Source organism: Monodelphis domestica, chromosome 2 (assembly GCF_027887165.1).
Source record: "Monodelphis domestica isolate mMonDom1 chromosome 2, mMonDom1.pri, whole genome shotgun sequence".
In the NCBI taxonomy this organism is placed as follows: Eukaryota; Metazoa; Chordata; class Mammalia; order Didelphimorphia; family Didelphidae; genus Monodelphis; species Monodelphis domestica.
Genome location: NC_077228.1, coordinates 418443689 through 418470763, shown reverse-complemented (window position 1 = coordinate 418470763; position 27075 = coordinate 418443689). Strand labels below are relative to the sequence as shown.

Here is a 27075-nt window from a genome sequence, read left to right as displayed (position 1 = left end):
TGTATGCACCTATTTATCTTCATCTGTTTCTGACACCTTTCATCTGTCTTCTTCAATATCATTTCAATGCTTTACTTCCTTTCCTCTGGCACACCTTAGGCTGGAGTAATAACATAGGAACATTCTTCTCAACATCATAAAAGAGAAGTCATGTTATAGTAAAAGGATCTGCTCTGGAAATATTAGACAGCTTTGGTCTTTTCATCCAATTTATTTAAGAAACCAGTTGGAGAGATTTAAAAAATCACTAGATAGTATTTAATTTCATACCATATTCTTCAAGTCAAATGAAAACTGCTACAGATGCCATCTAAAGTTCCTGTGACTTCACTGTTTTTGTTTTTCCTCTTCTCTATATTATCTTTAGACCCTCAGTAATACCCAGAATGTTGTGTTCAAAGTAAAATGAAGGTTTGATCCAATCTGAACAAGTAAATAGATTTAGAGGATAAAGAGAAATGAAAGAATAGTGTTAAGAAATTCAGAGGAAGAAAGGAATCATACAATTTATTTATATTCCATTTTAAGCCATGAACTATGGAGATTTTTCATTCTATTTCTTTTATTCACACAATGTCAAAACAACCTCCTGAAAATATTAAAAATCATCTAAGTGTCTATCTTGATTATGTAATGTCAAACAATTTAAACTAAATTGGCCAGGTGTTTTTATTTTATATAGACACCGTCTATGGCATTGATTCACCTAAGCAATTCAGATTTCCAGCTTTAGTCATATATACCTTGCCTTTGCATGAAAGAGTGATCTAGTAAAATTCAGGAAAGGAGAAGAAATCTTCTCATTGGCTGTTAATAGCAGTTCTTCTTTTCTGGAAAATATTATACTTTCCTTTGTATGAAATACAATAATATATCAAATTTCTTCCAAGACTAATAATATATACTACTCGTGGTCATATGTGGCAATCATAGACTAAAACGTTAACAATCATGAGTTTAATTATCAAGGTTTTGGAATATAATACAATAAATGTATGCATCTACAAAAGACTAGACAAAGTCTTATTAGACAATCTGTTTATTTGGGGAGGTGAGGTATTATAATTAATATTTTACATTGCTCTTTAAAGACATAAGACATCATTTTTTTAAATCCCTGGAATCAGAGTTCTCCAAAATGTTCTCCAAATCACAAGTAGCTATAAAAAATGGATTTACTTAACTAGTTAAGAGACAGAATGATAAGATCACAGGATACTATGTTTAGAGATGAAAGCAACCTTTGAGGCCATTGAGTCCAGCCCCCTTAAAAAGATCTGAATTTGTAACTGACTCTGAGCAAGTCACTTGAATTCTCAATTGTAAAATGAGCATAATATGAGTACCTAGGTGAAGCAATATAAACTTTATGGAGTATTTTGCAAATAAATATATTTGTATGTATATGCATATATATATATACACACACATACACATTCACATGATCACATAAATTGGACCTTGTTTTACTCAAACTCAACACATGCAAATTCAGGTATATATGATTGGCAATGGGAAAAAAAGCCAGAAGAATATGTATATATATATATATATATATATATATATATATATATATATATTAATTATATACTTAAATTCCAAAGTGATATTCCCAAAATTCTAGTGATTCTCTTTTGTCTTCAGGATCAGATATAAAATCCTCTATTTTGTTTTTAAAGCTTTTCACAACTTTTTCTCTCTTTACCTTTCGAATCTCCAGTAGCTCAGGTCTTCTTTTTGTTCATCCCACATGACCCTCATATGTTGACTGTCTTTTTTCTGATTGTCTATCAAACTTGAATGGCTTGTCCTCTCCACTTTCATTTTCTGGATTCTCTGGCTTTCAAGATACAGCTCAATTTTAGGTTCTTAAAGAGGCATTTTCTAGTCCTTATTATGGCTAATACTTTCCAACTGGGATTACTACTTTACATTGCATATATTTTATATGTACATACTTGTGTCACCATTGTCTTCTCTACTAACATTCTCTACTTCTCTAACTTCTTTACTTCTCTACTAACTTCTTTACTTCTAACTTCTACTAACTTCTACTAACATTCTTTACTTCTCTACTAACTTCTCTACTAATCTTGTTTTCATATTTCTTTGTGTCCTCAACATAATAGCTGATACCACTTAATAAGTGCTTATTGGTTAACTAAATGACCTACTTTTCAGAAAGACATTGGCCTGTGGAATAGGATGAATTAAAAAAAAATTATTGTCTTCTGTTTTAGAATTGATACTAAGTATCAGTTTCAAGGCAGACAATTGGTAAAAGCTAGACAATTAGGATTAAGTGACTTTCCCAAGGTCTAATAGTTAGGAAAAATTTGAGGTCAGGTGAACCTAGGATCTTTAATCTCTATGCCTGGTGGTCTATCCAATGAGCTACCTAGCTGCCCGAAATATTTTTTTAAAGTAAAATAGTCTCTAATCATAAGATTTGTATTTAGTTATATATGAACATAATATAAATAAATAACTATTAAATATGATGTCATATTAATGATAAATTTATCAAAATTCCAAATGACACTTTTTTTGTGGAACTAGGAAGGTTATGGAAAACTATATGGAAGAACTAGGCTTTTAACTTAATCCTGAAGGTTCTATATAATGTCCTTTGTATACTCCATTAAAAAGAGTGGAATTGTTTTGAGCAGTGAAATGAGATATTGTACATCATATTTTAGGAGCTTGATTGTCAGGGTTGTGCAAGGTGAGTTGAAACAGGGGACATTTGAATGAAGTATATCTTTTTTTAACACAATTGCAATAGTCATAGAATGAGATGATCATGATTAAAGTAGTTTGATAACTTTGGAAAAGAAATCAGGGGTGAAAGATGCACTTGTAAATAGATATTTATGTTTTTGAATTGTGGAGAAAGGTAGGAATTAAAGATTGTGCTAATGCTTTGAGTTCAAGTGCAAGAGAATCTAATGTTACCATTGATAGAAATGTTAAGGCAGTAAAATTAATTCCTGGAGAAGGGAGAATAACTTGGCTTTAGATATGTTCAGTTTGAAGTGAGGATGGAGCATCCAAATGGAAATATCCCAAAACACTTGTAGATATTTTATGGCATGGAATTTTGGTGGAGATAGCACCCCCCAAAATTACTCTAATGAGCAGACAGGAGACGGGATAATATACTTGCAGAGAAGATGTGGTTTTATTTGGAGAAAAGAATGGAGAATGGGGGGAAGGCGAGAAAAAAGAATTCTGCCCACACAAGCTGCTTTCTCAGGGCAAAAATGTCCTCCTTCCTTATATGTACAATCATAGATTTTTATAATAATCCCGAAGTAAGATTCTCCTCCTTCCCTCTGTCCAATCTCGTGGTGGGGTTGGAAGAGGGACTACAATGTTTCAAATCTTCAGCCAGTGATTTTCAACATTATTTCAACTCCTAAACACCTAAAACACCTAAAACAACTCCTAAAGACCTAAACCCTAAAGACCCCCATAATCAAAAACCCATAACTATCAGGAAGTTTCAGTCTGGGAAAGTAAAGATACATTTGAAACTCCTTGTTCCTTTCCTTCAGCTCCTCTTCCTAAAACTGGCATACAGATAAGCTCAAGGTTTTTTTTTTTTTAAATAGGTCAAGAAAACTAAAAAGGGGGGGACATTTTTAATCTAAGGAATAGTTATATTAAGTTATATTAAGGGATCTTGAAAATTGGGGTTATAAAACAAATACTATTCTGAGACTTACACACTGAATCTCATCCCACACAATATGGAAATTGTAAAAAGCAGGGTTGGTGCTATAGATTTGGGACTTACTCAGAACAAGCGTTAAATAAGTTTGAGTGGATGAGAACTGAATGTCTATACCGCAGACATTGCACAAAAGGAAAAATAATGTTTTGTTTTGTTTTGTTTTTTTCCTCTCCACTAAGCCTAGTGACACAAAAGAAAGTCAACTTGTTATAAACAAATGCTTCTAGACAGTTTATCAGAGGTCTAGCTAAACTTGCTACATTAATTACTGGATACACTTGAAACATCTTCATTTCTGCACATTTCTCAACATCTCATACAAAGCTAACCTGAAAAGAAAAAGTCTAAGAAGCTCCAAGACATTTTAAAGTTGCAAGAAAATACAAAGAACACATTCCGTATGTCCATTCTCCATGACTAAACCCATATGCATAATAGTTATTGTGGAAATTGAATGAGGAAATGAGGTCACAATTTGTTTCTATTAAGTGCTTGAACAAATTCTTGAAAAAGAACTGATACTTATAGTTCAAATAAATTCCACTATTTTGTTTGGGGCTTTCCTCCCTAAAGTGTATTGTCTTAAATATGGGTTACTTTGAGAAGGTTAATAGTTTTAATAAATCAATTAATAAAAAATTTAGTAAATATCTACTCTGGGCCAGGCACTAGTGATATAAAAAGAGACAAATTAGAGACCCTGACCTTAAAGAACTTACAATATAGTGGAAGAGAAACATTAAACAAGGTTATAAAAATGTTAATGGAGACTCTCCATCCACCCATCCATTCATCTATCCATATAGCTCCCTATCTTTCTATCTGCCTGTGTGTCTGCCATCTATCATCTGTCAAACTATCTATCTATCATTACTTTTATATTGCAGGTAGATGGCACAACAGATAGAAAGCCAAGTCTACAATCAGGAAGATCTGAGTTCAAATGAGCCTCAGACACTAGGTTTATGGCCCTAGACAAGTCAATTGACTCTTTTGCTTCAGTTTCCTTATCTGTAAAATAAGCTAAAAGGAAATGAGGCTTTAGTGCTTTAGTATCTTTGCAAAGTCGACCCCAAATGATTGCACAAAGCATCAAACACAACTCAACAACAACATTTATATAGCTAGATCGGTAGTATAAATATATATATATATATGTGTGTGTGTGTGTGTGTGTGTGTGTATAGGAAGAGAGAGAGAGAGAGAGAGAGAGAGAGAGAGAGAGAGAGAGAGAGAGAGACAGAGAGACAGAGAGACAGAGACAGAGACAGAGAGAGACAGAGAGAGACAGAGAGAGAGAGAGAGAGAGAGAGAGAGAGAGAGAGAGAGAGAGAGAGAGAGAGAGAGAGAGAGAGAGAAGACAGAGAGAGAGAGAGTTTTGGGTCTGGGCATGAGGTGATGACGGTCTGAGCTAGATTGGTGCCAGTGTCAGAAGAGAGTAGGGGTGAAATAGGAGAGATGTTACTGCAAAGAAGAAATTGACAGGCCTGTTTTGGGGTGGGGGTGAAAATAAGGAGTCCAGGATGACTCAGAAGGTGTGAGTCTGATGGACTGGAGGGTTGGTGTTTCCTTCTGCAATAATAGGGAAGCTAAAAGGAGGTCAGAGCTTACAGGAAAAGATAATGAATTCTGGTTTTGGAAATAAAATAATTTCAATAAACTAAGTAAAAAATTGGACATATTCAGAGACCTGAATAGCATAATAGAATGTTCTTAGAAATCCCTTGTATACTGATGACATATCAATAATTGTTGATTAAAAGAATATTAGATGATTCATACAAATTACCAAGTGACTGAATTGACTGAGTATCTAATAACATAGATGAAAATAAAACTGGACTTTTACTTTCTCTAGTTAAGTAGAAAATTTATTTTATCTATTGTATACTTCCAAACAATAATAATAAAAAAAATGCAATTTTTCTAGTCTACACTTCATTTTCCTCATCTACAAAACTGGGAAAATGATAGTTGTGTCTTATATTATAACCTACCTTAATGGGTTGTTATGAGGAAAGCTTTTTATAAGCTTTATTTGGTCTTAGTACTGTGAGGTATTATTATTACTATTATTATTTAAATCATTTTTGTGGCCATATCAACTAATTGAATAGTTCACTCCAATTAAATTCAACAACCATTTTTTGAGCTTAAACTATTTGAGAGGTGCACTGTTAAGTGTTAGAGATTCAAAGACAACCAAGCAAACAAAAACTGTTCTTGTCCTCAATGACAGGATTCTACTATTAGCAATAGTTACACATAGATATATACATTATAGACATGAGTATGATTCATCTTGTTAACAATTACTAATTGATATGTACAAGGATAACAGGAATTACTAATGGATATGTACAAGGATAACAGGTTGGCCATTGTGACATCAGTTTTTAAACAAGACCATAAACAACTGTTGTTTAGGAAGGAGAAAGTTGTTGTTGAAGGGCACATGGATAATATGTACCAGATACAAAACTACAAAATCCAATATTTTGTACTTTAAAGGTCAAAACTTTAAAAATCCTTAATTTTTTTAAAACTAAACAATAAAATTTGAAATAGATCAAGAAATGATATTAATATTCAATAAAAATTTATAAACAAGTTTAAGTAATATAAAAATTCCAGTAAGGTAACCAATAAAAAAAAAAAAACTCTTTTGTAAATTTCTTTTTCTTTGTTTTCCTTTGTTCCCCCTAAGGTGTGTCCAACTTTATCATACAATTTCTCCAAGATGAGAACAAGGGTGTCATAGGAGAAAGAATGTGCAGCCATAGTCTCCTAGGATTGTGAGACCAGGCTATTAATTTAAAGACTCAGCTCTTACTGATAGCTCCATAAAGTCCAGGAAAATGATGAAGGATGATTGTCTCAAAGAGTAGCAGAAAGTAAAGACAGTTTAAATAAAGTTTGGTAAGAAACTTACTACTTAAAGTCACATCAGCGATGCATACAAATAAAAATGGAAACATGATAAGAGAAGAATTATGGAAAACATTTAAAAAATCATTATGTTAAACTCTTCACCATCAAAAAGAATGGAATCCATGACATTTGAATGTAAATATCACAGGTCTGAAAGTACTTATGGGGGGCATAGAATCAACACTAAAGAGAACAAAGATGTTCCATACACCTGTATTGTGCCAATTGTGTTTAGGAGTGATCAGTTCTGTAAAGAAAACGAATGTGAGGGCATCCAGTATTGACATAAAATGAAAATTTCCAAAGTTATGGGGCTGGTGGGGAGAAAACTGAGTTATTATTAACACTTAAAAGGTGAACACATATATGAATAAATGCCATCCACATGCCAGCTGTCTCTTTTAGACATAACTGTTATGAGTAATCCATACAGAGATTGAGAGAATCCTGGATGAAGTTAAAAATCAGGTTTTCTAAGTGATCTTGAGCAATGGGTGTCATTTTTTTCCATTCCATTAACTGCCTGAATGATATATTTGATACCATTTTGCTCATTGTTTAATTATAAAAAAATCACTTGATTCATTCCAAGAGCATACTACCATAAAGGTATTCTTTAAACAAGGTGTCACCTATTCATACATAACATTTTTCACCATTATGATGGAGATTTAGTGCAAGGTTCAAGTTGAAGAGGGGTTTCCCATAGGTGTTAAGATTCTCCAGATGCTCCCTTTTGTGAATAATGTTGTGCTTATTACATTGATCCCAAACACTGCAAAGCCTTTTAGAAGAGATACAAGGAATTTGACCTGACCATTCTCCCAAAGAAGACCACATGGATGAAGAATATTTATTGCTCAGATTTCAATAGTCATTTGAATAGATACCTGTAGAGTTTATTCAATAAAAAGTATATTTTGGATGCACAGCAAAGTTAGACAATGAGTTGAGCACAAAATTGAAATTGAAGAGGAGAGTAGCAGGCAGAGTTGCTTTCCAGAAATTCAAAGGCTTCTTTGATAAGCTCAAGCTTTTCAAGACAGCAAAAACTCAAAATATTATGATTATTAATAACAAAAAGTATTACAATAAATATATATTGATTATTGGAACTATTGCTATGAAACAATTACTTATTGCCTTATATGAGCTTCCTATTTAACCCCACTTTCATTGCCTTCCACAATCTTAAAAGATTTGAAGTTAGCCATTAAAAACAAAGATTCCAAAGATTATAAATACTGGCTCTTGTGGGCATCTCATGTTGATAAATTGGCTATCCCCTCCAGAGAGGAAACAATTCTTTCTTTGGAACCAGAAAATTCTAGATTATTTCCTTCAGTTCCTCCTCCTGACCCCTTGATTAGATCTAGCAAGAATATCATCCCACACAGATTGTGATAAAGTTTCTCCTCCTAACCCAAACCAGGATGTGGACCATTCAGCTCCTCTCTCTGTCATACCTCACTCATCTCCCACTCCTCCTATCTATTTTCCTCCCAATCTATAGCGCTACCCTCATTTACCATACCCAAACCCTCGAGAGTTTCCTCCTTCTCACTACCTAGGCCCCAGCCATTTTCCTTATCCCTACCTGAACCATCTCTATCCTTATTCTCTTGGCCATCCTTTTCCCTATCCTTCTTCCCCTGACCTAATCCACCCACCTTACAATGACTTCTCCTCTAGACCTCACCCATCCTACTGTAACTCCCCCTCTCCTATCCTCCCCGAGCCCCACCCCAATTCCTCTTTCCCCGCTCCTAATCTCATCCCCCTCCTCTCCATCCCACCCCCAATCTTTTTGCCCTGCCTCCCCACCCCCTGACCAGCCCCTCCCTCTCCATTCACCCACCCACCCCCTTCCCCTATTAGTTTCAATACAATCTACTCCGGTGAAATCCAGAAAACAGTCTAAGCAGCAGTTATCACAGATGATTTGAATAAAATTCTGTTCCCTCTCAGAGATGTTCCTACTTATAATAGATGTGGAGACTTGGTAAACATTGGACATCAAACACCTTTATCTCTACAAGACACTGAGAGATTCAATGAAAAAACTCTTATGAAAGTGAGCCAATGCTAGTCATAAATAAGGTTGAAAACATTTTCCACACATAAAATCCCATGTGGATTGATGTGGAAGATTTTCTCCAGCCCTTGCTAATGGAAAGGGAAGTAAATAAGATTATTTCTCTTGTTAATCAGGCCCAGGGAGAGGGAACAACTTGTTGCCCAACTGAAGAGCCCATATGGAACCCAAATTCAGAGCAAGGTTACTTACAACTATGGCTAGGAATGCATTACTAAAAGCAATGAGAACTCCTTCTGATAGGCCTGGTATGTGGACTAAATTTCAAAATCTAAAGCAGGAAGATAATGGAAACACCTATCAGTTTATGGATAGGCTTATTGAACTGGAAGGTAGGTATATAGAACTGGATCTTTCTAGGGAAGGAGATATTAGACAAATCAGAATACAATTTGTGAAAAATAGTTGTAAGGTAGTTAAGAATTATTTTATGACTAGCTGTCCAAACTGGCCTGATTTGTTGGAAACATTAAGGAAGGAATTAAAGGAATTAACTGCTAAATAGGTAGAGAAGGATAAACAGAACACTAATTTAGTGGAGACATTAAGGAAGGAAATAAAAGAATTAGCCAAAACAGTTGGAAAGGCAAAGCAGGGAGAGATCATAGCTTCCTTACAAGAATGCACAAAACAATTACTAACATGCTATTTTTGTGGAAAGTTGGGAAATTTAATTATGAATTATAAGAGAAATCAGGAAAATAGGAATAGAAGCTTCAGGAATAATGATATTGATAGGAGGAATTACAATTTGATTGAGGCAAATCAAAACTCACACCCAAACATCTGTATTCAGTGTGGGAACTCCCCACAGTATGGGAGACCCCAGATGTGTGGACAAAGGAATTTAGATGAATGATGGTACTCAGGAGGGGAAACGACCTCAAAGCATCTGGAGGTAAATTTTAAACCTTTACAGAGCCCATTGACTTATTGATGTTAACTGTTTCAAGTCCCAATAATGAAGAAGTCTCTGTTACATAATTCTAAATACAAGATGTATGTAATTTACTGTTAACCACTTCATAAGTTATCAAAATTGAAATATTTTGTTACACTGTCTTTATTTGTTCCTCCCCTATGATTGTACTGAAGAAAATATCATTGAAAAAGCCCATAAACATTTTTTAAAAATCCTTTTCCTGGCAAAACCATAAGCCTTTATGGGTGCTGGATTTGTCACCAGATCCATTGAGATCACTTGTTGCCTTAACAGCCTTTTGTTCTTTTATTGCCTTTGTTAATTGACACACAGAGATGATCGGTGGACTCCATCAAACTGGTTTCAACCTGTATACATGTTTTGGAGAATTTAATTATCTAATAATCTCAATTGATTATAATGGGTCTTCAGAAGTGATTTTCAGATATCTGGGAGCATCCCTACCTCTGAATGATCATATTCATGCCTCTGAGTTGTTTGTAATAAGAGGTCCATTTGCATTTGAAGTAAAGTGCAATGGCACTGTTGTATTTTTGCATCTCTGTATTTATTGAAAATGTAATGGATGACATGCCTGAAGTGATTTTCACTATTTAGTCCTCGACTTCAAGTGAAAATGGGTGGGACATATTGGAGACAGTTCTGTTACACTGTTATAGTCTCATACCAGGAGGTAGGGAGGTGCCCAAATGGCTTAGTTACCCTGAAATGGATTATAATATCTCCTGGGAGGTGGGAATGAATTTTCCTGTGAAACCTGGTAGATTGTAAATGGGTTTATTATATTTGTAACTCTTCAGCTTATTCTATACTTCCACCAGGAATATCTAGATTCTTGGTGACATTTTTGAACCAAAAAGTATTTATCAGATTTTCCTTGTTTCTCTCCTGCAAAATTTTGGAATGATGGCAATAATAGACTTCGTTAAAAAGATTGGCTAAATCTGTAGAACATGTGACAAACATTCTTGAGTTAAAAGGTTTTTGAATGTCATACAGCAAGTCGCTATGTAAATACTCTTATGAATCCTAATGATGGTGAGTTTGTTTGCTATTGTCATTAATGGGCTCTTATAATTTTGGGGATTTTTATACTTCTTAATATCTGCATTAGTTGTACTACTATTTTTAAAATGTTTTTACCGTGAAAACATAATGTACATTCATACTGTGGATCTTGGCCAAGTGAAGAGGGAACTAAATCTCATTTTTTCATTGAAAAACCTTTGTGTTGTGCCTTGGTTTTACTAACACATTGTCACATGGAATGTGAACTACAAATGTATGATTTTTTAATTATTTTTTATGTTTATAAATTGTAATAGGATATTTAATTTTTTCTTTCTTTTTTCCTATCCTTGGTAGTACTTGAAGTACATGAAATCAGTATTAGTGTTTTTGACTTAAAGGATACAGTTTACAGCATAAGTTTACAGTATCTATTATCCCTAGTAACATGCATATCCAAAACCTTTAGACTATGGAAACTTGTGATAAATTGATAAATATTAAGAGACTTTCTATAATGATTGTGTCTGATTTCAGGAGAAGGGAACAAAAGATCCACTATACAGTGCCAAGTAGCAAGATGTCAAAAAGGACTAAACCAATCCAGGTAGGATTATTAAACTTCTACCAATATGAAATATGAAAGTACTTGAACCTAGTGTGAGACTAGAGGTAGCAGCACTTGACATATGTTAAGAAGCAGGACTCCTTGTACTATACTCCTTGTAAAACACTCTCAGTCAAGTACCAGAGTTAGGCTGTCCTCCTGGCTCCCCATATCCCTGACAATGAAGGTAAAATCAAACCAGGGAATGATTTTTTTTCCATTTGCTTCTGAAACCTAGTCCCTTCTCTCTTTATAGTTTGGCAATTTTCTGTAGTCCTGGCAACTGATGTGTAAAGTGCTATATCTCTGCAATTGTCCTACAAACTTGTAGGAAGCAAATCACTTTAATTGGGCCTTGCTAGTAATTCAAGGACCTGTTACAGGTTTATTTTTTTTAGTCAGAATTTTATACACATAAGATTTTTATTTTTTATTATTTTTGTACTTATTCTTATACAGAATTTATTTTTTGCTCTTTTATTTAGGATTTTTTTTGAGGGTTTGTTTATCTTTTGACAATTGTCTCATATACCTCCTCAGGGGGGACTGTGTAATTATCCTAAAATACAACATTTAAAATCTTTTGGAGAAATTTCAGGAAAAGAAACTTGCCAACATCCTGAATCAAGAAAGTGGATCCATGTGGAGAAGGTCCTACAAAGATGCCTGAAGAAGCCACATTACTTCAAAAGATCCAGAACGAACTTTGGGATATAATGAACTGAACTGAAGGGGGTTAAACATACTTATTCTGAATTTATACTCTTGTGCCAAAGGGGACTGTCCCCTAATTGGCATTTTGTAAATGTGTCTATAAATCATTTTTGTTTTCTTCTTTTATTTTCCTTTTTATCTCTAACTATAGTAACTTACTCTTAGAAAATGAAATATTGTTTCTACTTTTAGCTAGATGATATTTAGAGATATAAGATAGTTATATTTAAATGTTCCATTGGGAAGACTAGTCTCATAAAGGATCCCAGGGGGATTGTGTGGAGAGAAGTTCATCCCCTCCCCTTCCTGAGTTGTTGACCCAGTTCATCAACATTCTTCACATGCCAGTGTTGAGTCTGTGAAAATCAATAAAAGAGAGTGGGCAGAGGCCACCTAAGTTCTTTTGGCACAGACATTTGGCTGGAGCAGACAGGTGAGGGAGAGAGGGATTCTTGGAGAATAGGCTGCACATGGTCAGAACTTAGAGTAAGGAAGAGACTTTAAATCTATGCTTATCTACCTTTTCTATCTTAAATGATTATTAATAAATGTTATGAAAAATAATAACTTGTAGATATATTAAGTTTAAATATAACCACATACATACTCTTATCATTTAATTGGAGAAATGAAAACTAAAGCCAACTCAGATATCATTTCATATGTATCAGATTAGTTAAAATGATTAAAGGGAAAAAATGACAAATGTTAGAGGGGATATGGAAAAAGAGGACACTAAGGCACTGTGGGTAGAATAGTGAACTTTTCTCACCATTTTGGAGAGCAATCTGGATTTATATTTAGCATAATAAAACTATGTTTAATGTTCCCCCATCAATAATACTATTAAATTTATTTCCTAAGGTAATCAAGGGAAAAGGAAAACAAATTATATATTATACCTCTTTGTGATGACTAAGAAATGGATAACAAAGGGAAGCCCATCAATTGAGGCATGTTTAAACAATTTGTGGCTGTGAAGATTGTATTTAGCTATCTCCTGATTGTAACAATGAAGATGTTTATCTCTTCCTTTATTGTGAAGATTAAATTGTAATCTCTGATTGTGACAATGAAGGTACTTAGCTCTTCCTTTATTGGGAAGATTTAATTGTAATCCTCAATCTATTTTTAGATTTTAATTTACAGAAAAGTGGTAACTCAGTATTTGAAGTAGATCTGCCCATTTTAACTACAAAAAAGGTGTTAAGTAACTACAAAAGGTGAACTAATGAAAAAAAAGTGTTAAGTAACCAAAAAAGGTATAATCTAAGCAAAAAGGTATGAACTAAAGAGTGGGTAGTCTTGGAGAAAAGTGTCTGCTGTGAATGGTAGATGTGAAATTTACGGGAGGTGACACAAGAGAAAAATATCTTTAAAAAGAGGACCAAAGGCCAGAAGAAGATATTCAATTCAAGGAGATTGAAGAGATCTCTGCCTCAGAGTTGGACTGGAGGATCAGTTTCTTGAGCTTGGATTTGATGGAAGATCTCTGACTCAGAGTTAGACTGGAGGAACAGACCCCTGGAGGACCTCGTGCAGGAGACTTCAGACTGATATCTTTGTAGACAGTCACCATTGGTGAGTGAAAGGCTGAATTAGTGACCCTGCCTTTCTGAAGGTGTGAAGCCTCCAGGAAAGGCCAATCATCTTGAGACTCTCTTCTGATGACTGAGGCTTAGAATTTCTAACTGGTATCAGAGGAAGTCAGAGCTCTATCGATCCCTCTCTCCCCTTTTCTCTCTTCCTTAATATCTCCCCTCTACTGTAAATAAACTACTATAAATTCCATTTACTTTAGTAATTCATTTTGGGATTTAGAAATTAAATCACTGGCGACCACCTATATAAATATTCAGAGTCCAACCACAATTAAACTTTAATATGGCATATAATTGCAATAGGATACTACTGTGCTATAAGAAATGATGAACAAGTTAATTTTGAGGGAAAAAGACATGAAAATATCTACATAAAATTCTGAAGAATGAAATGAGTAGACCAAGATAACATTATACCCAGCAACAGAAATATTATTTTAAGAATGTCTTGTGTATGTCCACCTCCAGAGGAAGCACTGAAATAAAAACAATCAAAATATAGCTTTATATATACATATATGTTTTTGTTAAATGATGCCTTTTCTAATAGGAGGGAAGGAGAAATAAAGTTACCTAGGTATTTTAATGTAAAAAAACTAATTAATTAATCAAAATTAAAAAATAAAAGATCTTAACATGTCTCTTGAGTATTTATCCTTGCATTTCCATAATTATTATACTATTTGGGTAAAATATATTTTCCCAGAAATGGACAACTGAACCAACATTTACAATTGTTAAAAAAATTGAATTGAGTTATGTGACCCAAAGTAAAAATTTTAATAAGGAACTCCCTCTACCAGTGAAAATCTCTACCTTCCCTGAAACTTATAGTCTTAGAGTAGCAGTTCTTAACTTTTATGTATGTCATGAAGCCCTTCTGGTGAAGCTATTTATTCCTAAACAAAATATTTTAAATAAAAAATATAATAAATTTTTTGTTTGTTTTTAAATAAATAAAATATGTAGAGTTAAAAAAAAGCACCCAACTATATTCTTGTACAGTTATCAAAACATTTACAGAAACAAAGAAAGGAAAATAAAGTTTATACATCTCATGTTGAAAAATCCTTGTAGTTGCATTGGGGTTCTATGAAAGGATTATAGAATGTGACAGAGGCAGGCCTCAAGCCTGACTGTCTACCCACTGTTTGTCTTTAGAACCTACACTATGTCTTCACACAGTTGCAGATCTGTAGAATTTGTAATTGGATATCTTTTACCCTAAAAACTACACTCCCTGGGAGCCCACTGATTTCCTGTTGTTACTTACTTCCTTTAGTGTGAAGATTGGATTTAGCAATATCCTGATTGTAACAATGAAAAGACTTAGCTCTTTCTTTATTGTGAAGAAAAAAATGTACTCTCCTGATTTTTACAATGAAGGTACTTAGCTCTTCCTTTATAGTGGAGCTAAAATTGTAATCCACAAAAAGGTGATAGCTTAGTATTTAAGTAGATCTGCCCATTTTAACTACAAAAAGGTGTTAAGTAACTACAAAAGGTAAACTTACTAAAGGAGGTGTCAAGGAACCCAGAAAGATATAATCTTACCAAAGAAGGTGAGGACTAAAGAGTGGACAGTGCTGGAGAAAATCTAACCAGAGAAGGTGAGAACTAAAGAATGGGCAGTCCTGGAATAAAGTGTCTTCTATGATTGATAGATATGAAATTTAGGGGAAATGACACAAGAGAAAAAGATCTTTAAAAAGAGGACCAAAAGGCAGAATATTCATTTGGACTTTTGGGTCATTTGGATTTGGATCATGCATTTGGACTCAGATATTTAGACAATAGTTTGGAGATTCGGACACTGACTCAGAGGAGTGGCTGGAGGACAGACCCTTGAGGAGAGACTTGAAGGCAGACACCCAGACTTCTTTTAGACTGTCACAGTTGGTGAGTGAAAAGCTGAGTGACCCTGCCTTTCTGGAGGTGTGATGCCTCCAGGTAAGGCCAATATTCTTGAAACTCTCTTCCCCTGGCTGGGACTTAGAGATTCTAACTGGTATCAGAAGAAGACAGAGTTTTCTCTCTATCACTCCTTCCTTAATATCTTCCTTCTACTGTAAATATTGTAAATAAACTACCATAAATTCCATTTACTTTAGTAATTTCTTTTTGGGATTTCGCTGGCCTTAGCATCGTTGGCTTCCTGTCAGCATGGTGATGGTGGTAAGAGGGAATTCTAAAGAGGCTGACTAGACATGGGAACATGGTTGGTTTAATTTTGTTACCTTTTTATTCCTTTACTTCTAATGATAATTAATAAATCACTTAAATATAATATTTTTATTATTACACATTAATTTTATTTTTTACATTGATGGCAACCACTAGTTGGAGAAGGACTTCTCAATTTTTTTAAGAGAGCCTAGATAATTTTTTAAGCCAAATTTCTCCTGCCAAGGCTTTTCACCCCTCACCCCCCCAACCCCCCCACCCACTCAAACTCCAAGAGAACTCTGAACTCTCTTTGGAGCTGCTGCCTTACTTCTGCAGTCCCTACCTTCTGATGACCACCCTCCCTATCAGCCTGGCTCTTTTAGTTTGAAAGACTTGGCAAAGAAGTGATAAACCGCTTCTCTCACCCATCTGCTTCAACCATCTTTCCTTGATGCTTCCTCTTTTCAGAGCTGCTGCTGATCCTGCCTGTTCATGATACTGCCTGCTCCTTCTCCTCCTGATCTCCTGATCCTCTGGCCCTGACCCTTACCCTGAACACTGTTGTGGATCCTGCTGGGTTGCTGGTACCTGCTGCTATATCTTCAGACAAACTTGGAGCTGCTCTCCAGGCATCTGGTAAAAACCAGAGTGTGTTTTCCTTAGGTAATATAGTAGTAGTCTCTCGGTAACCGAGAATTACGATTGTCTTTGTGCATTTTCATCTATGATAGATGAGTGTGCACTAAGACACTTGTGTGTGAAGGAGATTTAAGTGGAAAAGTTGATGCACAGAGACAGTCCCACTCTCTTGGCGTTGGAAGCCTGGGTCCAGTGGCACGAAAAGTCGTTACACCTGGAGACTTCCTCAGCTGCATTGGATGGCCATGTTGTCTTTTGTGCTCCAACATGCCCTAAGCACTCCACAGTGCTTTGCTGCATCGCCCTCTCAGCCGTTGAACCTTCTTATTGATTTCTTCTGATCCTTAGGCAATAATCAGATTCCTAACTCCCTGTCTGTATGGTAGGAGAAACAAACTGCTCCCCAGTGTTTTACCGCAGGGGGGAAGGGGAAAGAAAGTTACTCTTCCAAACAGGAAGAAAATTACAAGCATGGTTCATTCTACAGAAGAACAGTAACTTGCCTATTTCAGACAACTTCTAGTTATAGGATGTTTTCTCTTTCTACCCTTATTGGGTGCACTGGTCCTTTCAATCATATTGCCTGATATGCAGGGGAGAAATTCATCTTTCTACAGCCCTTTGCCATTTGGACCTGCCCAGTCTCTAAGATTCATCCAGTTTGGCATTCCACCAAACCATGTACAGCGAGAAATTCTCCCTCGCTATGGGAGATCCCAGAGCTTTCAAAAAAAAGGAATCTGAACAAATAGAGAAGAAACTTAATGAGATTGGAGGTGAAAATGTTAAGACTTTTCAGACTCCATTGTTTTATGAATGTCTCTGCATTTTATTGTATTTGCTGGTTGTTTTGTTTATGATTTAATTTTGTTGTTTTAAGTTCATATATTAATCTGATCAATACTATTCTGTTGCACTGAATCATTTGAATCTACCGTGTTTTAGCTATTAGATGTATTCTGTTGCCTTTCCCCTATAACTAGACTGAACAAAATATCATTGTATGAGTCCATAAAAACAGCTTTTTTTTTTTTTTTTTACATTTTGGCTTTGTTAAACGTCACATAGAGGATGGATGGACTCTGTCAACCTTGTTAACAACCTTTGGAAAATTTAATCAGTTAAATATATCAAATTGATTTTAAAGGGGCCTTCAGACCTGATTTTAGATTTTTTTCAATAACTCTGACTGATCATTTTGCCTGCCTCTGAGTTAAAGGGTCTGTTTTAGTAGCTGAAGTGAAGTGCAATTATATCCTTGTAGGATTCCAGGAAGAATCTCAGAGCTGAGCCACAAAGAGCTCAGCTCTGGACCTGTCAGACAGCATTCCAATGTATAATTTATGAGCAGGCCATGCGGTATTTGTTCTGGGAGTTTGAAAAGAGCAGGCTGTACTTACCACACGTCTAGCTTGTACGTCAAGGATTTGTCAAGCCAATGTAAATCCTCTATATGTATTACCTGCCTCTGATGTCATTACATCAGTAAAAAGTCAGGAAGGAAGAGACCCTCTCTCTCTTGTTCTCTTCCTCTGTCTGTCTCTCACTCCTACCTGTCTGCTAGCCACATGGATCTCTCCTGTTATGGAGAGCCAGTATACCTCTAAAGATTTTCTCTCTTTTTTCTCTTTCTTCTCACCTCACTCCTGATTCCTTATTCATGCATTCTGGTTAATTTCTATCTTTCTGCATTGTGTGCTCAGCAAAGGAAGATGGAAGGGAAGCCGCGTCCTTCCATGAAAAGATATGATCTGGTATCTATCTCTATTCATTAACCTCTCTCTTCAACTTGTCTCTTCTCCTCTAAATCATAATTCCTTTAGTTATTCCCTTTCATATAGCAATTGCAGGTAAATTGCTGCAATCCCCACTCCACATTTGTAAAAATATAAATGGATGGGACCTCACAGTCTCATACCAGAGGAGCTGGGGAGTTGGGAGCCATGCTCCCAAAAGGGAGCATCTGTCATTTGTCATTCTCCAGTTTACTCTACCCTTCTTCCAGAATGATCTAGATTCTTGGTGACATTTTTTTCAGATGCAACATCAACAGTAGAGAGGTTTGTTTTTGCTAGATTCCTCTGCCATATTTTCATAATGATGACAGTAATAGATTGAAAAAAATAACTCAGTCAAGGTTAAAAGATTACTACAAATGAAAAACTTATGACAAGTATCCATTAGCTTCTAAGTGTTTTTTTTTATTTTGTACCGAAGACTCATGTGAATCCAAATGATAGTAGGTTTGTTTGTTGTTGTCATTAAATGTGTTATTATAACTTTGGGGATTTTGATACTTTTTGAATGTTCGTTACCTGTTGTACTACTGTTCTTTATATAAAAAAAAAAAACTGTTAGTTTTTGAAAATTATTTGCACTCACACAGTGTATCATGGCCAAGTTTGAAATGGAAATAGATCTCATTTTGGGTGAGAAACCTTTGTATTCTTCCTTTCCTTAGCTGACACAGTGTGTCAATGATTGTACACTATGTATTTTTGATTTTTTTAAAAAATTATTATTGTTTTTGCTTGCATGTGCAATATACTATTTCAGTTTTATTTTTTCTATCCTTTTTGTATTTGAAGCACATGTCACCAGTATTGAGATTTTCTTTAACTTTTTTGATTTTGCAGTAATATAAGTTTAAAATATATTTGCCCTAATGTCAATACATACCCCAAAATCTTTAGACTATAAAAAATAATGCCATTGATTGTTTTAAAATTTATGGGACTTTGCTTAATGATTCTGTAGGATTCCAGGAGAAGGAAATACAAAAAGAGCCATTGCACAGTGCCAAAGAAGCATAAAGCTACTTGTATAGTGTCAATTGAGCACAAGGTCAAAAAGAACAAACCAGTCCTTTGTGAATTTATGACTTTCTGCACATAGATTGAATAGACTTGATCATGTATGAGACTTGATGTTGTGACTGTTCAACATGTGTTAAATGCAGGTCTTCCTTGTACCACACACTCTATATCAACTATATAATATCAATTATTCTGTCTCCATCCTGGCTCCTATTTGCTGCCATGAATTTAGGCCCTTTTCTATTTTTCATAGTGTGGCAAACGTTCTGTAGTTTGTCTGTAGTTTGGCTACTGATTGGGTAAATGCATAATTGCTTAAATCACTTTAATTGGGCCCTGATTCAAGGACCCGTTATAGGCTTATATTCCTTTACTTTGAATTTTATATTTACCACCTATAGTCTATATTTCATCCAGAAGTTATCTTTTCTCTTTTATTTTTTTTCATGTTTTTGATTTCTCTTGCCAATTGACTCATATACCTCATAATTCAGCCATGTATCTCTAAGTGATCCCTGTGTTTTTCAACATCCTCTTTGGGGGGGTATATAATTATTATAATATGCAAAGTTTAAATTCTTTTTGAGAGTAATTTTAGGATAGAAACAGGCTAACTCTCCAAATATAGAAAATGAACTGTTTGGAGAAAGCACCATGAAGATGCCTACACAGAAAACATGCTGCACCAGAAGATCCAGAGTAAACTTTGGGATGTGGTGATTTGAGCTGTGTGGGATTGAATGCATTTCTTTTTGTATGTATGCTCTTTTGCCAAATGGGGACTGTCCCCTAACTGGCTTTTTGTCAATGTGTCTAGCAATCATGGGTTTGTTCCTTTCCCTTTTATCCCTAAATTATTGTAATTCAAAAGTTGATTATGTTAAATGATTTAATTTGGGAAACTAGCCCCCCCAAATGATCATCAGAAGGGAATGTGTAATTGGAAATCTGTCACTAAAAACTACATTTCCTGGGAGCCTACTGGCTTCCTGTTATTACATACTTCCTGTAGGCAGTGGATATTAGCCACTGGGTTGGCTGGCCTCAGCCTCTTTGGCTTACTGTCAGCATGGTAATTGTGGTAAGAGGGAATTTTAAAGAGGCTCATTAGCCATGGGCACGTGATTGGTTTTATTTTGTTACCTTTTTATTACTTTGCTTCTAATGATAATTAATCAATCTTTTAAAATATAATATATTTTTATTATTGCACATTAATTTTAATTTTTACAAGTAGTAGAGGGGGTATTTTCATTGTGAATTCCTCAAATCAATGAAATTAGAGCTCTAAACACAAACAAATATGTGAGCAAATAAATAATTCTGAAATCGAGATGAGAAAACCAAATGGTATGGTTTGTAATTACAATTGTTAACAGAATAGTTTGATGGGGGGAAGTCACTAAGCAAACAATTCAGCTTTTGTAAAATGAACTTTTTAAATAAATTTACCAAATGTTACTAAACAGAGCCACAGGAACAAAAAATAATCTTATTAAAGAAGAAATCTAAATACTCATCCACCTATCTAGAACTTTAGTAAGATTCCTATTTACCCCATTCCTGAAAACTGTCTATCCTATCTTTGATTAAAGTTCTCTTAGATATAATCCTACCTTCCAAGGAAATTCATTCTACTTTAGAATAGCTGTAAATGCGAGAAAGTTTTTTTTTTGCTTAGTTTCTTTTTTCTATATGACAAATAAATGTCTTATATTTTTTCCCATTGCTCCCTCCTTCTGCTACCTGTGACTGAATAGAATAAATTTAATCTTTCCATCAGATAATATCTTTAAAGAATTTTGTATATACGTATTGTATTCCCACACCAAAAACTTTTTTTTTTTTTCAAGAACAAACAGCTTCCCTTTCTTCAGTACATATGCCTATGGCATTTTCTTGATATCCCTTGAAATTCTGATCATTTTCCCCAACTTGTCCAAAATCTTTTCAGACAAGTTTAGCTTTGAATTCCTTCAAATGTGACACCTAGAAGTGAATTTGTTAGATGTCTGACAAAGGCAAAATTCACAGGGGCTAATCTGTCTCTAGTTCCAGACATAGTCACTCTCATGGAAGTTTCATGTAAGGAACTTCACTTTACTATAGCCTTCTTCCTCATCTCTGAAAAATATATATAGTTAGTTAGATGGATAGATAGATAGATAGCTTGGACTGAACAGTTCCTAAGATCAATTCTATTTCTTACATAAGCCTTTGAATCATGATACCACTTGCCTTCTTGACTTACATGTCATAATGATGAATTCTGTGTAGTCTGAAGTTCTTTAAAACCTTCAGCTCTTTCAGAGAAATTGCTGACTTATACTGTAGCTTAAACTTCTGAAGGCAAAATGATAAAACTTCTTATTAATTTTCATTTCATTTTCTTGCATCAGATTTATACCAATATTCTGCATTTGTAACATCTTCATGTACCTTTATTGTTTTATGTTGTCTCTATTCCTCTTAGCTTTGAGTTTTGAGTCATCTGTTAATATGATTCATCATGCCACCAATAACTTCTCTACATATGCTCTATGTCTTTAAAGCACATAGACAGCATACTCATCAAATTTGCAGATAACACAAAGCTGAAGAATAGCTAAAACTAGATGATAGCCAAGATACAAAAAAAAAAAAATCAATAAACCACAACAACAATCTGAATGTAATAAGTGACACTTATGGGGGGGATGTGAAGTTTGAAAGTTTGTCCCAAGGAAGATGAATTAAACTTTGAACAATGGAAAAGACATAATTTTAAGCTTAAGTTAAGGGGGAAACAGCAATACTAACTCCCTAAGAATTAAAATAAGTAAATAATGGAATATGCTTTTTTGTAGCAGGGAGAAGGCTTTTCCTCACTGGCCATTGCTGGTTGATCATTCTTTATGTAGGATGCAGAGAGATTTCTTGTTCAAGTAGAGCACGAAGTTAGTAGCCTTTGTTTTACCTTTTGACTCAAAGATTCTTGTTATTTATCTCTTACTATAAACCAGTGCCTTTTGAGCACTGAACAAATTCGATTTCTTCATTTGTTCTTGAAACAAATTAATATGCGCTATGCAGAGAAGATAATGAATATTAATTAACTCATTAATAGTCTGAGACAAATAAGGCATGACCTTATGATCAAGGACATTTCAGTCCCATATAAATGATGAAAAGTGCATATATATGTACTGTGCATATAAATATGCATATAAATATGTATATGAGTAAATACATATATATATATGTCCATATATATATATATACATATATATATATCCCTTTGATTTGAGTGAAACAAACAATAATATCTATAGAAATATGGCAGAAAAAAAAGATGTTGATTGGTTTGCATTGCTAGGGAAGTTTTCATGGAAGGTGCAACTACAGTTGAACTTTGAATGATGTGTAAGATAGTCCAGACAATAAAGGAGATATTCTGGGCTGCTATGTAGGTGAAATGAAAAAGATCTGTTTTGAAAATTGTGTCGTAGAACAGAGTGGAGGGAAAGAAGACATAGTGCTGAGAAAAAAGAGAATGATACAAATATAAATATATAACATAAAGTTGAAAAATATATTTGTGTTTACACATACACACAAACACATACACACTCTGGTGTCAGGTTGTGAAAGACTTTCATTCCAAGTCTAAGAGGCAAAATTTGACCTTGTGCTGAAGAGGAGCAATATGGTAGTAGAGTGTTAGGAAATTTAATTAGACATGAGTGTGCACGGTGACTTAGAAAAAGAAGTCTGGGATGGAACAAGAGAATCAAAAGAAAAGGTTGTCAGATGGGACAGGATGAAATCACCAAAGACTAGATTAAAATAGTTGTGGTATGATATGCATGGAAAATAAGCAATGAAGATATACTTGAAGCCATTCATAATTTATTGGATATGGACACTGAAGGAAAAGGGGGATCAAAATGGCTTGAAGTTTGCAAACTGTCAAACCTTGGAGAGGACTATGTTGACAAAAATAAGATTATCAGGAATGGAAGTCATTTTTTTTGGAAATTTTTATTTGATTAGTTGATTTAGAATACTTTTACATGGTTACAAGATTCATGTTCTTTCCTTCTTCTCCCCTAAGCCCCCTCCCATAGCTGGCATGCAATTCCACTGGGTTTTACATGTGTCATTCATTGATCAAGACCTATTTCCATATTATTGATATTTGCATTACAGTGATCATTTCCCAATCATATCCCCATCTGCCCATGTGATCAAGCAGTTGTTTTTCGTCTGTGTTTCTACTCCCACAGTTCTTTCTTTGGATGTGAATAGCATTCTTTCTCTTAAGCCCCTCAGAAATTGTCCTGGATCATTTCATTGCTGCTAGTAGAGAAATCTATTACATTCAATTGTGCCATAATGTATCAGTCTCTGTGTACAATGTTCTCCTGGTTCTGCTCCTTTCACTGCATCAATTCCTGGAGGTTGTTCCAGTTCTCATGGAATTCTTCCAGTTTATTATTCCTTTGATCACAATAGTATTAATGTAAGTCATTTTAAAGGGAAAGATAATTATTTTGGTTTTTGGAACAATTGGCATTGAGGTGATGCAAAACATCAGTGTAGACATATCCAAAAGGCAGTTGAAGACAGAAAACTGAAGATCATGTGAGAAGTCAGGAGTGGAATTTGGGAATCATTCTCATAGTAGAAATGGTTGAGGACATAAAGGATTAAATTATAAAGGGATAATATATAGAGAAAAGAGCTGAGGATTAGGACAAAGCATTAGCCTAAACCCTAAGGAACCCCTAACTTTTGCTTACTCTGGAGGAAGACTTAACATGAGAGGTGAAGTGTGGGTACAGGATGCAAGTGAAAGGAGGAAATGTATCTAAGAAAAGGGCAGAGGTTATAAAATCAGGAGAAGAACCAAGAGAACCAGAAGTTGTAAAATTATGAAGTCCGAGGAAGGAGAGAGTGAGGGAGGCCAGAACAAAAAATTGCCTAGCCTTGGAAGTTCAGGAATGCCTGAACATGGAGCTGCCTAACCTTAGGAGTGTTAGAACCATAAATGTGCCAAAGACCCCAGCTGCAGTGGGTACCAGATAAAGGCCAAGAAGACCCCAATAACATAAAATTGTCAAGGTCCCAAGGATAGTATGTAACCGATAAGGGCTGAGGGGAGCCATACACACCGGCAATGTTCCAACAATGGTATGTAGCAGATAAGGGGCTGGAAGGGGGGCTATACATGCTGAAAAGTACTTAAGGCCCAGACTTTCAGAAGCAAACTCGGAATTCTGATGGTAGAGGTTCCCACTGGTGTGCATACCAGTTCCATAATAAATGGCCTTTTTCCTTGCCTGATTGCATTGTCCATGGCCTTCCTTGGTGGTGGGTGAAATCCTGGGCCTTAACAAGATAATTTCAAGAAAAGTTAAGTGGTCAACAGTTGCAAAGAGGGGAAGGCTACTGAGAAATGAATATACAAAGCAGTAACATTAATACACATATTTACACATGTATATGTATATACATAAACACACACAGCGTTTTGTGGTAAAAAGGGCTCTAGTGACCCAAAAGAGGAGAGATTTGATGGAGTCACCAATTCGCAGCCAGACTGCAAGAGAGTTCTAAAAGATATTTAGCAGTTATGGGTAAGAGAAAAATAGGTCAGAAGCTCGGGAAGGCAGTGAGGTCAAGCAAAGTGTTTATTTCAAAACCAGAGAGTCCGGCTCACATTTGAGGTAGGAGCAGAAGGAGCCAGTGCAGATTGTAAAGATGATGTGGCAGACCAACAATCTGCATTCAGTTTGTTAGTAGTAAAATGAGACTGAAATATGTGAAATCAAACCCAAGAAGAATAAAGTTATTCTGTTCTGCATATTTGCAAATCAATATATTTAGAATGTGGTTAGAATTGAAGGATTAGGGAAGAACAACTACCCAGCTTCTCATTTGATCCAAAGCAACATACCTGTTCAAATGCCAGTGTGTTTTTCCAATACTGTCTGCTCCCAACACTCAGCTCTAATAGACTCTCCATTTTAACCATCTTCCCCCTTACACTGAGAGCTCTTTGTATTTTATTTCCATGTAACTCAAGAGTCCATTCAAAGCCATTTCTGGCAATGTGGTATGGAGGATTACTGGGGTGTGTTATAGCTCTTCTAAATCCCTTACAGCTTATCTGTTTGGGGATTTATTTATGTTTCTATTACATTTATTATGGATGTGCCTCTTGAAATGATCTCTGTAATACAATACATAGGGGAGTTACTTAACAGCTTTTAAAACTCTTTATCAAGGAAAAAATGATGTTTCTCATTTCCAGAGAGGTTGAATGACTTTTAACTTTCAAGACAATGTTTCTTTCCATTTTCACTTACTTTATCCATTAGACATTTTAAGTCTCATCTGTTTTGTCACTTTGTCACATTATCATCATTAGGCAGACCTCAAAAAGGAAACTATGGATTTAAAAAAGTACAAAGCCTATGAAATGATTAGATGAAAGTAAATGTACCTGAATTCAATTCATTTAAAAGGTGGGTAAAGGCTCCATAAACATAGCATGAAGAAATATTGGTAAAGAGTGAAAAAGTCCTGCAGATCACTCTTTTAAACTTCCCAGGAGTTGCCAGAATAGGCTGCAAAAAAGCAAGAAAGTATAAATTGGAGGAACATACATTATGTGTTTTGATATAGATCAAACTAATTAGACATACTGCAACAATTGAGTTATTTATTTTAAAGACACTTATCATTTTAGCAACATACTTATTCATGTATCCAACACAGCTTTCTCAAGAGACAGCTATATAATTCCAAATTTCCAAGAAAACTAACAGTCAGTTAACCAACAAGCATTTGTTAAGGAGTTCCTATGTGTCAGGCACTATATTAATGTCAGGGAATACAAAGGCAACAAAAAAATAAAATTAAATGAAAACCAGGATGCATTCCTTAAAGGAGTTCACATTCTAATGGAAAGGCACCATACAAACAAATATGAATGTAAAAGATATATTCAATGTAAATAGCTCATTTCAGAGAGCAGGCAGTAGCAGAATTGGTGGGATGAGAAGAGACCCTGAACATCCTTTTGGAGGGATCCAAATTGGTGGGATCCAAATTGAGTCATGTAAGAGGCCAGAGAAGGCAAGAGACAGAGGATAGAATGAAGAACATCCAGAAAGACACCAAAAATCTAGGCTAGAAATGAGGTGGATGGAGTTGGTGGGAGGTTACTACTCTTTTGTCAATAAAATTTTTAATGCCTTTTTACAAGCTTAGGTGCCTTCTCAGAACCAGTTGAATACTTAGGAATACACTCTCTCTGACTCTTTGCTATGTGGCTACAATACTAGAGATCTACATTTCTAAAGAATTTGCTAATCATTCATTAGTGGCTCCTATAAAAATGTTTATTCTGTTCTTCAGGGCAAATTTCTGGGGTGTTTCATTGAATTACAGAGGAATGATTGAAAATGGGGGGAAATGAATATTTTAATATCATAGTAAATGCAGAAGATCTGACAAAGGGGGACACATCTTTTTTCATTTTTAAAAGAAAAATAAACCAATATATAATTGAAAGTCTTCATTGAAATGTTGTCATTTTAACATAAATTCTTAAAATAAGATATTTAGAAATGTGTAAGATAATTTATAAGTAAGGATCATATGGAAGTCTAATCCCCCTGCCCCTTGAATCTAGATGATAGGGGCTCTCTCTACTTGGGCTTAGGCACTTGCTTCCCATGTCTATCTTGGACAAAGTTAGCTCTGATTTTAAAAATGGCATTTACTTTCAGGTCTGCTTTGTCAACCCTGATGTCTAGCACAGTTGGACCAT

At 35.0% G+C, this 27075-nt stretch overlaps 1 long non-coding RNA gene across 1 annotated transcript in view; it reads left to right on the top strand.

Annotated features, from left to right (window-relative positions):
• The window catches only part of LOC130457467 (uncharacterized), a 53872-nt gene extending 28190 nt beyond the window's left edge, over positions 1-25682 (top strand). Inside the window, exons 2-3 of the long non-coding RNA XR_008916697.1 lie at positions 11251-11320; positions 16270-25682. This is a non-coding gene — a long non-coding RNA (uncharacterized LOC130457467). The remainder of the gene's footprint in view (positions 1-11250; positions 11321-16269) is intronic.
• The last annotated feature ends 1393 nt before the right edge of the window (positions 25683-27075 follow it).